This window comes from Periplaneta americana, chromosome 2 (genome assembly GCF_040183065.1).
Source record: "Periplaneta americana isolate PAMFEO1 chromosome 2, P.americana_PAMFEO1_priV1, whole genome shotgun sequence".
Classification (NCBI taxonomy): Eukaryota; Metazoa; Arthropoda; class Insecta; order Blattodea; family Blattidae; genus Periplaneta; species Periplaneta americana.
Window position 1 is genome coordinate 120,394,219 of NC_091118.1, and position 11,939 is coordinate 120,406,157.

General features: G+C 33.6%; 1 non-coding gene across 1 annotated transcript; it reads right to left on the minus strand.

Moving 5' to 3' along the window:
* Nucleotides 1–3,845: 3,845 nt before the first annotated feature.
* On the minus strand, nt 3,846–3,917 carry TRNAY-AUA (transfer RNA tyrosine (anticodon AUA)). The gene has a single exon. It is a non-coding gene; the product is annotated as a tRNA-Tyr (tRNA).
* Between the last annotated feature and the right edge of the window lie 8,022 nt (nt 3,918–11,939).

The following is an 11,939-nucleotide window of genomic DNA, read 5'->3' on the forward strand; positions in this document are numbered from 1 at the left end:
ATATCATTAGCTTATTTTAAGACTTCATTGTTTTTTCTAATATACCGACATGATTATATTAAGCACACAGATCGCACATTATAACATGATTTTTTCATGACATGGAAAATTAGATCATTTATATCGCTTCGTCAGCCACCATGGTGGTCTCATGCCTAGAACGCTGGACTTATAATCCTGAAAACCCGGGTTCGATCCCTGGTGTGCTTTCGATTTATATCTTTTTTGGGTAAGCCCTTGATCCTAGTAACACTGGGATTTCTTTCCGGGAGCTACAGTTCCCCAGTGGTATCCAAACAAATCTCCATCACCATTCAATCCCATCGCGGATGTTGTGTAGTCTAGTGTCCTACGGCGCACCCTGGACAACGGCTCCTCGGTAAATTACACTGATATACATTTCAAAAAATACTTTATGCTACAGGAAAAAAAAAAAAAAAACATTACTGATTCTATTTAAATGAAGTACCCTGAATCCGAATCTGTATTCACATTTTCTGTATCACGACAGGTTTATCTGTAATTTTGAAAAGGAAAACTCTAAAAACGTCAAAATTGGCAAAGTTCGTGATTTAAAAAGAATAAATTTAATACGATAGTCTAACCTATAATACTACTTTTAGGTATTGAAGATTGTTTAATAGAAACCTGTATTCAGATATTCTCCATCGCGCAAGTTATCCTGTAATTTTTGGAAATAAGAACGAAAAACTTAAAAATTTAAAGAATTTCAAATACGTTATTTGAGGTATATTGTCTTTAAGAACATATTTCAACGCCATAATGTAACATTTTAGAATATACAATTAATTATTAAACATTAAATTGTTCTTAAAAATAATTAATATACTTATACTAGTATGTTATTTATTATATAATTAACTGATATTAAGTAATTTTATTGCACCACGTAAGATGCTTTATTTTCACAAAATAAACACACATTTGACGCTTATACCTACGAGTTTCAAGGAATGGCATACAAATGTAGAATTGAAGTGAATTTTTTTAAAGTGTCCTAGCAATTTTAAGCAATAAAAATGAAATTTAGGGATTCTCTGTTCATAATTTTTTATTTTATGTTGTTTTACAACATTTAAGTCATTCCGTTATGTGTAAATTACTAGGTTTGACGTAATAATAATATTATTATTAATAATAATAATAATAATAATTATAATAATAAATATAAGTAAGGATATAAGCTATAATAGTTTCAGTACGTAGATATTTTCATGAATTTCGGGAAAAAAAAAAGTTATTTTTAGGAAATTGGACATCATGAAACTACATTATGTGCTTTGTAACTGTCCATAGTGGGTAACTGAAAAATATAACAGTTACTCTGTAACAAGATGATTGCACAGCAGTATTGTTGGTATACACAACTGGCTTCATATGGATGAATGACGAACAGTCAATTATCCGCCATTATTACATAGCATGAGTACATACATACATACACACATATCGCTTCGTTCCACATACTTGAATATTTAATGTCGATGACATCTTTGATTCCTAATAGCCATAGTTTTCTATCCATTCAATCTCCAATGTACAGTTACCTTTGCTTCATGTGTATGTATGTATGTATGTATGTATGTATGTATGTATGTATGTATGTATGTATGTATGTATGTATGTATGTATGTATGTATGTGTGTGTGTGTATGTATGTATGTATGCATGTATGTATTTTTTATTTTTTTTATATTAGTTGAACGGCATGTCCCATTACAATAAAGGTAATACTACATGCCTTGCTACCTGTATGTGTACAATATAACACATTATGTCTCGTTTCTGTCACTCTCTAGGCGTACGTAGGTCTGTTATTCTGTTGTGAAAATTTGAGTCTTTCATTATATCTATTGCCTACTCTTATCTATCCTATATTAAATTATCCTACGTTTACTCGTCTAAATTTATAACATTGACATAGTTTGTGAATGTATGCGCATGTTCTTGCATTATTTTAAGCTTTGTGAAAGTCCACTTGCCAGTTTTCCTTAACATTTCCTGCTGGAACGCTAGTATTTCTTTGTCCAATTTCGGGCACTCGAAAAGGAGTGGTCGACGGTCTGTTCCTCTGCTCCACACGCACACGACGGGTTGTCCCTCAGCTTGAATCTGTATAAGTAAGCACCGGTATGTATGTATGTATGTATGTATGTATGTATGTATGTATGTATGTATGTATGTATGTATGTATGTACAGGGTGGAAGTGAAACAGTCTTGCAGTTTTTCAGAGCGAATAGCTCATGTTGTGTGTAACAAAAGTTATAATATTATATTGGTGGAAAGTACATAGTTCTTTTTTAGAAAAAAAAATATATATTTTTCTCAAATGTTTAACAACCTCTTATTCGGTAACTATTGCGAGTAGGATCGTGATTTTTGTCCACAGCGAGAGGAAATTTAATAAAGAATAATTTATTCCTCTGGCGTATTTAAATAGCGTTGGCGGTTTTCATGTAAATTTAATTTTAAAATCTTCTAATTTGAAGCCATTGCACGATGCGAGTAAGTGGCAACGTCGAGGCAGAGAGCAGCTCAACTATCCAGACACACCGAGTTCGTTGATCTCTTACATCTGTATCAAGATTAGAGTGTGTTATATATATATAACTACGCATATTTAACAGTTTATTCCTAGGGTAGTGTACAACAAATCATTATAATGCTATATTAGATCGAAATTAATACTTTTCTCAGAAAAAATATAGAAATATTTTTCCCTAAATATTGAACATTCTTTTATTCAATAAGTAGGCTATTATTCTTACGATTCTTTTTTTTTTACTCCTATCATTACAGAAAGTGATAAAAATTAATTATCGCTTTGCAGCTTTTCATTAAAATGGTGAATTTTCTTTCAAATTAAATAAAAAAATTAACATGTACCATTACATCCCAGCTTTAGAAATTCTGGCAATTCTACTGGAATGACTATGAGGTGGAAATCTGCTATGCAGACCGGCTGCGTGTTTGTTTTCGTGCGTCAGGTGACGACGCGATGTTGCCAAACTACAGACTTTCAGCCTAATTTTCTATTGAATTCTACATTTAATTATAAAACGCATAATAGATTTTTATTTATTCTAATTATTCTATTGCCTCCTATCTGCAGTTATATCAGTTCTACCTTCTATAGATAGGCCTACTTAGTTCTTTCAATTGGAAGAAAAGTTCCAGTTACAGGTTCAGTTTCCAACTCGACTTCGTAGACAATTACGTGAATAAGTTTCCACAGGCCACAATGGAAAGCTTATAAGGACTCCAGTATGTTAATAATACTTTACTTTTTTGTACATTGTACCCCTAAATACTGTCGGTAATGAAAATAGACAGTGAAGGGGTTAATAGACACGCCCGCCGATGCTGTTGTTAGTCTCGACCTCCTCTTCCCTACTGTTGCTGTGTGACAACAGAGCTCTAGTTCTTCCCTGTTCATGTTGTTTTCCACGACGTTAAATTGCTTCCAGTAAAGTCCTCTTTAAACAATGACCCATCAAGAGTGTCTCTTTTTATCTCGAAAGCAATAGAATGACCGCATGTTGCGCAATTCATTCTCCATTATTCATGTTCTATATAAAATATCACTCCAAACGTTACCACTACAGTTTTCACAATTTCTGTTACAAAAAAAAAAATGAATATGCAGTTGTCCCTTCCGTGCGTCTCCGAATGCACAATCTTTTCTTCGAAACTAATGTAAATATTTTGTTTATAATTAAGGTAGGCCTATAAGAATCATAAAATTTCTCTCGGAAGAGGGACAATGAAAAATAATTTATACTTCAACTTGAGATGAAAGAGAGATGGAACGGAGAGAAATTCTCTCCGGCGCCGGGGTTTGAACCCGGGTTTTCAGCTCTATGTGCTGATGCTTTATCCACTAAGCCACGCCGGATACAATCCCGACGCCGTTTAGAATCGTCTCAGATTAAGCTCCATCTCTTGGGTTCCCTCTGGTGGCCGCCCTCTGCACTACGTCATAGATGTCTATGAACGCAGGACCGAAGTCCATACATGTGTTGAGGTGCACTCAGATGAGTGACTGATTGGCCGGGATCCGAATTTTTCTCCGTTCCATCTCTCTTTCATCATGTGATGACGCAGAATATCTGCATGGAAATATCATATGTACTTCGGTACATCAATATATATATATATATATATATATATATATATATATATGATATGCGTAATAAATCACTTTGTGATTTAAGACGGCGCCCATACCGTCGGATCCCGGCCAATCAGTCACTCATCTGAGTGCACCTCAACACATGTATGGACTTCGGTCCTGCGTTCATAGACATCTATGACGTAGTGCAGAGGGCGGCCACCAGAGGGAACCCAAGAGATGGAGCTTAATCTGAGACGATTCTAAACGGCGTCGGGATTGTATCCGGCGTGGCTTAGTGGATAAAGCATCAGCACGTAGAGCTGAAAACCCGGGTTCAAACCCCGGCGCCGGAGAGAATTTTTCTCCGTTCCATCTCTCTTTCATCATGTGATGACGCAGAATATCTGCATGGAAATATCATATGTACTTCGGTACATCAATATATATATATATATATATATATATATATATATATATATATATCAACTTGAGATGTTTAAACCATTCCAACCTCTTTCGTCCAACGCGTTTCGTCTCTCTCTTTTTTGTGTTCAAAGACATTTCATCCACAATTTTTTGTCCACACGTACAACGTCCACTCAAATGCACATAGTAAATGCAGTTGCGTTTGAGCAATTTTTTCACTTAAATACACACTTTCCGTTAGAAAAGATGAAATAACATAAACATAGAAAATATTATTTGGAAATTCAAACGGCAATTCTGAAGTTAACCGCGGGACACTTAAACATCCGATACCCTACTAAAAAGATACGTCCTGAAGCAACGGTAACTGAACAAATTGTGGACATAATATATATTTTTATTTGAGAATCTACAGTAGGTAACACCTGCGCTTTCACTGAACCAGCAAAAAAAATATATATATGGTACAATAAGGATATACGAGAAAAACTATCAATGTCACAATTATTTTAAGGGTGGTGTCATTATTTAATTGGAAACCTCTCCGGAAATAGATGTAACATCAGATTCTTGAAATACTGTATGTTACGTAAGCATTTATTTATAACAAATTATTGCGTTCAATGGCCGAATAATCTTATATCCTTTTTTAGTCAAATAATTGTAATAGTAAATATAAGGCCTAATCAAATTATTTTCCTATATCCTGAAACACGAATTACAGTTTTGTTGGTTACGTCCTCCTTTCGGGGAGGTCTTCTACACACTTTACTGTTGTTCATGTCAAAACTATAAAGAAAAATTATCACCACGAATAGAGCTATTGTTTTCTTCAAGTTCAGTAGGTACGGCAATAAATATTGCAGTAATACACTGAATTAGTACTTTATCTCACCCTTAACAGAAATGGTGCATTTATCGTTTTTCCGTTGTATTCTACATACGAATAAGGTTAACGTTACAAAAATTGATATCGATGAAAATTACACATACATGAGTTATGATTTAAACAATAAAACACACTGAATTATAAACTAAACGGTGAAGTACAAACTGAATATCAATTTAAATGGTGTGTCATGCACAGTATATTAATAAGTGAAATGGTAATTTTTGGAGAGTGTTGATCATATAATGCGAGGAAAAACGGATAAAAATCTAGAAAACGCCCAAACTTAGTTTAAACACGAATTCATCATAGCCGTCGCTGAACTCGAGTTCGCGATCGTCGTTACCAGTGTTCTGCCAACTAAGGCGGCAAGTATCTCGAAAAGTTCAAAGAAAAATTTCTAGGTCATCCAAATTGCTTATTATACTCCTATTCCGTGTTTATTTAAATTTAATATCCATCTTTGATCCGATAAGTTGTATTGATTTATCAATGTTTTTTTTTTTTTTTTTTTTTTTCCCTTTTTTCCCCCCATAAAAGACCGTCATAAACTTATCTGATTTAAAAGTACAATGTTTCATTTTTATTTTATTTCTTGATTAACGTTTCCGGTTGTATAAAAACCATCTTTTCAAATCATTATGACCTATTGAATTGAACAGTTACATTGAAATACAATGGGTTACATTAAACCATGTTATGTTAAAAGTATAAAATAAAATCATGCAAAGGATATCATAAAACATTTATGTATATACAGATTTAAAACTGTAAAAAATATTAAGATTAGAAGTAGGTCTGATGTGAAAATTATTTTGCGGAATGTACAGCCTTATGCTTCCTATAATTTTTACATAACAAATGTCATGAAGTCTGCATTTACAAGATACGTTACTGTGTTATAAATCGTTGAAAATATGAAAAAGATGTGTATGCAGCGTCATGCTTTTGGTTGTACGCAACGCCTGAAGGCACATGTGGTCTTGTAATGGCGCAGCGGAAGAGTATGTCCTGTGTTGAAGACGGGTGAACCACAAAGATTTATTTATTTTCATGTATTTTTATATACATAAATGTTTTATGATATCCTTTGCATGATTTTATTTTATACTTTTAACATACTTCCTTACAAATGACTTTTAAGGAACCCACAGGTTCATTGCTGCCCTCACATAAGCCCGCCATCGGTCCCTATCCTGTGCCAGATTAATACAGTCTCTATCATAATATCCCACATCCCTCAAATCTATTTTAATATTATCCTCCCATCTACGTCTCGGCCTCCCCAAAGGCTTTTCCCTCCGGTCTCCCAACTAACACACTATATGCATTTCTGGGTTCGCTCATACGTGCTACATGCCCTGCCCATAATAATGATAACACTAATAATAATAATAATAATAATAATAATAATAATAATAATAATACTTACTGGCTTTTAAGGAACCCGGAGGTTCATTGCCGCCCTCACATAAGCCCGCCATTGGTCCCTCATCTGATTAAGATTAATCCAGTCTCTATCATCATATCCCACCTCCCTCAAATCCATTTTCATATTATCTTCCCATCTACGTCTCGGCCTCCCCAAAGGTCGTTTTCCCTCCGGCCTCCCAACTAACACTCTATATGCAGTTCTGGATTCGCCCATACGTGCTACATGCCCTGCCCATCTCAAACGTCAGGATTTAATGTTCTTAATACTTTTAACAAAACGTGGTTTAATGTAACCCATTGTATTTCAATGTAACTGTCCAATTCAAGAGGTAATAATGATCTGAAGATGGTTTTTATAAAACCGAAAACGTTAATTAAGAAATGAAAAAAAAAATTGGTAAATCCTATTCCGTAGTAATTCTATTTAAGTTTATGAAGGAAGAATATAATAAGAGATATAGAAGAACTGGTGAATACAGCAGTAGCTAAGATTAATTAATTACACGAATACTGCTACTACTGTAGATTAACAAGGCATTCATGACGAATATATTTCATAAAAAACATACAACAGCTTTACAATTCTAGACATTCTATAACGTTCGCCTACAACCGAACGTTAGGCCTCCTATTCCACAGTCTGCCAGTCTATTAATAAGGCGGTTTGTAATAGACCGAAAATACAAGTTGAAGGTAACTGTTGTGAGCCTGATTCTTTGCTATGTTATCCGTAACAGAATAGCGGTAATTGAAATTAATGTGGACAATAATCGTACTGTTCACATGTGCGCCGTGGACCTTCCTTGGGATAGCAACACTTGGTACTGGAGCGATGTAATTTTATCCGAGCCAACAGCCACGGAACACAATTTCCTTGTTTTTGTAAGCCACAGACGCGTCCGTTTTCATAGCAAGCTGTGTTTGAACAACGCCTTTCCCTGGTGTATACAAGATGAAAACGCTCAAATTAAAATTGTGACGGTTGTCCCCGGTCTCGTGCGGCTCTGTTTATGCGCCTGTCCTTGGGGCACGCTTCTACGATGTGCGTAGGGTTTGTTTGTTGAGCAGGCTAATTTTCTGCTCGGCTATTGGTATGTATCAAAATACTAATAAAGAGCTTCAGAATCTATTAAAAGTAATCTTAAAACAAAATTTGTATGTTTACTAAATAGCACCAGTTCTGCCCTCTCATTGCTGCTGTTAACAGTGGTGAAGCTCTTAAGAGGCTTTTGAGGCTTAGCCTATCCAAAAAAAATTAAGTTATTATACCTAGTAAAAGCAGGCCCATGAGTTCGTAATAACGATGTATCATAACACTTCATTTCTCTCCAATCCTTCCATATATTAAGTTAACTGTTGGCAGTCATTCCAGGCTGTAGAGTTGTATCACAGTCTAGTATATACAGTCACGAAGCTCAATACGTAGTAAATATGCAGCCATAGATAGTTGTTCATCACTAGGATCGCTAATATCGCCTCATTACAGACAATGCGAAATGATATCGGGACAGTCTATTGTTCTTAGCACCCTCACAACTCAAGCTTAGTGACTGTATATACTAGACTCTGTTGTATGCTGGAGGCTTGTGACAGAAGCCTCTGCTACGACGGCTAAGACAATTGACTCGCGAGCGAGAGGGAGGACCGGGGAGGGGTATTGATTCGCTACATCTTATTGTATGTGTGAAGGGTGGCTAGTCTCGCCGTCACAATAATACGTCGCACTATATTTTTATTTTATTTTAAAATGTGAACATATTGAGGCCTACCAATTACAGTGTTCACTTATTAGTAAGGTGTTAAGTATTAAATACAAACTTACACACACACATATATATTTACAAAGTTAAGCTATCAAAGACAATCTAATTATATGAGTACAAGGGACATAAAAATATAAAAATATATAGGAAAAACAAAGTCAAAATAAAATAAATATGAATATAAAAACAAGGTTAATGTGAATGAAATAATCTTAATACAAAACAACAGAATGTAATATAAGCTGTACCATTTTCAGAAATTAATTACAAGTGTATTTGAATTGTTTAAAACTCATATAAAATATATCTATTTCTCCTAAGCTATGAAATCTATTATAAGTGCGAAGAACTCTATAAATAGAACAATAATAGTATGAATTTGTATTTACTTTTGGGATAAAAAGAATATTATGATATTTGTAAGAAGCATTGTATGGACATAAGAAATATTATCATGTTTACTAATATCATCTATTTTATTATTTATTAATCTATATAAAAAGAGTAAAGCATTGCAATCTCTTCTATGTGATAAGGTTGAAACGTTAAAAAAGTGAATCATAAAATTGAATGTTTCATATTGTGGATAATAATTAAAACTTTTAAAATGCAGATATTTTATAGATTTATTTTGAACTTGTATGTTTAATTGTCATTGGATTCCAAATTGTCCACATCTGTGGAGTAACTGTCAACGCGTCTGGCCGAGAAACCAGGTGGCCCGGGTTCGATTCCCGGTCGGGGAAAGTTACCTGATTGAGGTTTTTTCCGGGGTTTTCCCTCAACTCAATATGAGCCAATGCTCATAACCTACTAAAAGAAAAAAGATTCCAAATTATGGAACGTGTTCTAATATTGACCGAACAATTGCATAAAACATTTTCTGTGAGATAGGAATATACAAATATTTAGAGTTACGAAAGATAAAACCTAGCATTTTATATACATTGCAAAAAATACTAGTAATATACTTTGAGAACTTCATGTCTCTAATTTCTGAAATATAATTTAGCTTAATACCCTTGATACAATAGTGATATGAAAAATCTTTGGAACTTCTGGAGAATGTAATTGCCTTACATTTACTTATATTAAATAGCAATTTAGTTAATTCGCTCCATGTATTTAATTTTTCTAACTCCCTTTCCAGTTCAGTACAATTATCTAAACTATGAATTGCTTTAAATATTTTTAAGTCATCTGCAAATAAAAGAACATTTACATAAGAAATTTCATCAACAATATCATTCATGAATAAAAGAAAAATAAAATAAAAGCCCTAGGTTTAAACATTGAGAAACACCAGAATTTACTCTTATTACTTTTGAATATTCAAATTTGTAAAGAGACAACCTCTGATCTGTTATTTAATATGAAATGATTAATTTTAACAAGAGTGGAGGAAAATTATAACATATTTATTTATTTATTTATTTATTCTTGTGTATTTAAGGCCAACAGGCCTTCTCTTTCTTCCACACCACCAGAAATAGGGTAAATGTTGGTAAAATTGTGATATGAGTAATATTGTGATACTTCTTTTTGAAAATTTATTACAATTTTACTGTGCGAGAGGAAGATCACTTTTTTTCTTCAACCTATTAAGGGAATATTTGTGAACAAGTTGCTGCACAAAACCGGTTCTTTTCTCGCACAGTAAGATTGTAATACATTCTCAAAAAGAACTATCAAAATATTACTCGTATCACAAATACAATAATAGAAATAAAAAGAAAAATCACAATATAAACAAAGTAAAGCCACACAAAAAACATGCACTGGTTGCAGTCACACAAACTTTAGATGAGTGATTAGTTATCATAATTAATTATATCCTAACTAATTAACATAAACAAGAAACTTGCAATTTTAATCTAGAGTGCAAAAAAAAAAAAACAAATTAATGGAATGTGAAATATTTAAATTGGCTTCGGTTTAATTTGTTGTCTGACCAAGATTTTACTTATACGAAATTCTGAAATATTCCTTTATTTCAGAACAGTAATAATAATAATAATAATAATAATAATAATAATAATAATAATAATAATAATAATAATAATAATAACTTTATTATGCACCTTATTTTAAGTTCTAGACAGATTCGGCATTCTATACTGCTTGTGACACGTGTTTCATTCTTGAACCATTATTATTATTATTGTTACTGTTATTATTAATATTATTGTTATTCATTGTGCAATTAATTATACTTTCTAAGAATATTGGACTTTCTATTCCATTTTTGGCGCTTGTTCCACTCTTGATCTATGTTCCTTTAACGACAGGTCTGCTGTATATGCGTTGGTGATGCAGCGAAGTATGTTTACGAGGTTTGCCGCTGTTTGGGTTTATATGTGCGAAACAATAGGAGGAAGTTGAAAGCAGGAATCTAGAGTAGACGATGATCCAACTTTCAGAGCTCTGCCTACGTCACAATCCTTTTGTTTCTAATATCGATTCACAAATAAACTAACTCCATTGTAACAGAAATCGACTGGCAAAACGAAATGCTTTCACAAAAATCTAATTTTGTGCTGCTATTTGCAGATATTGAAATTTTTATTCAGTCATATTTGTTATGTCTTTTTTTTTTTTTGCCTTCCTGCAATGGAGTTGTATCAGAACGAGACGTCATTACATGTGTGATGTAAATGTGTGCCATTGTTAAATGTTTCACTAACATTAGTTCGTTTAAGATGCTATTTAGAGACTTTCATTCCTAAAAACATATCTTTAAGTATAAAAGATCATATATTTCCTCCCTTTCCATGTCTAAAGAAGCACTACTTAGGGTAATTCAAAATTCTTCACACGTTCCTTAAGATGCGTTGTCTACGTTGCAACTACGCCACGTTATTTAGAAAATGGAGGAAGAAGTAACATATGCGCTTGCACAACCTATTCTGCTGCATTCTATACATCAGGTTTGACAATAAAATAAAGAGAATTTCGAAAACAATGTAATTGTTTAATTTTCACAAAATATAGCCATAATATCCCATAAGAGCTTCCACTTTCTGCCACGCGTATGTGACATATTTCCTGCTATAGATCATTCGTTATCCCGTGAAACCAATTGAATATGTGCGCCGTAGCACATAGTAAGAACCTTATGGAGGAAATAGGTGACCTAGCTAGCTGCAAGTGCAAACATAGCGCGGGAGGAAAGGTTCCCAGTTTACTTTATTCTTCCTCTTACATACCAGTAAGTTTCATGGGATAATGAATGGCCTGTAAAGTCTGGTTCACAATAAACCGGGAACGGAAACGGCAACGAGAACAAGAACG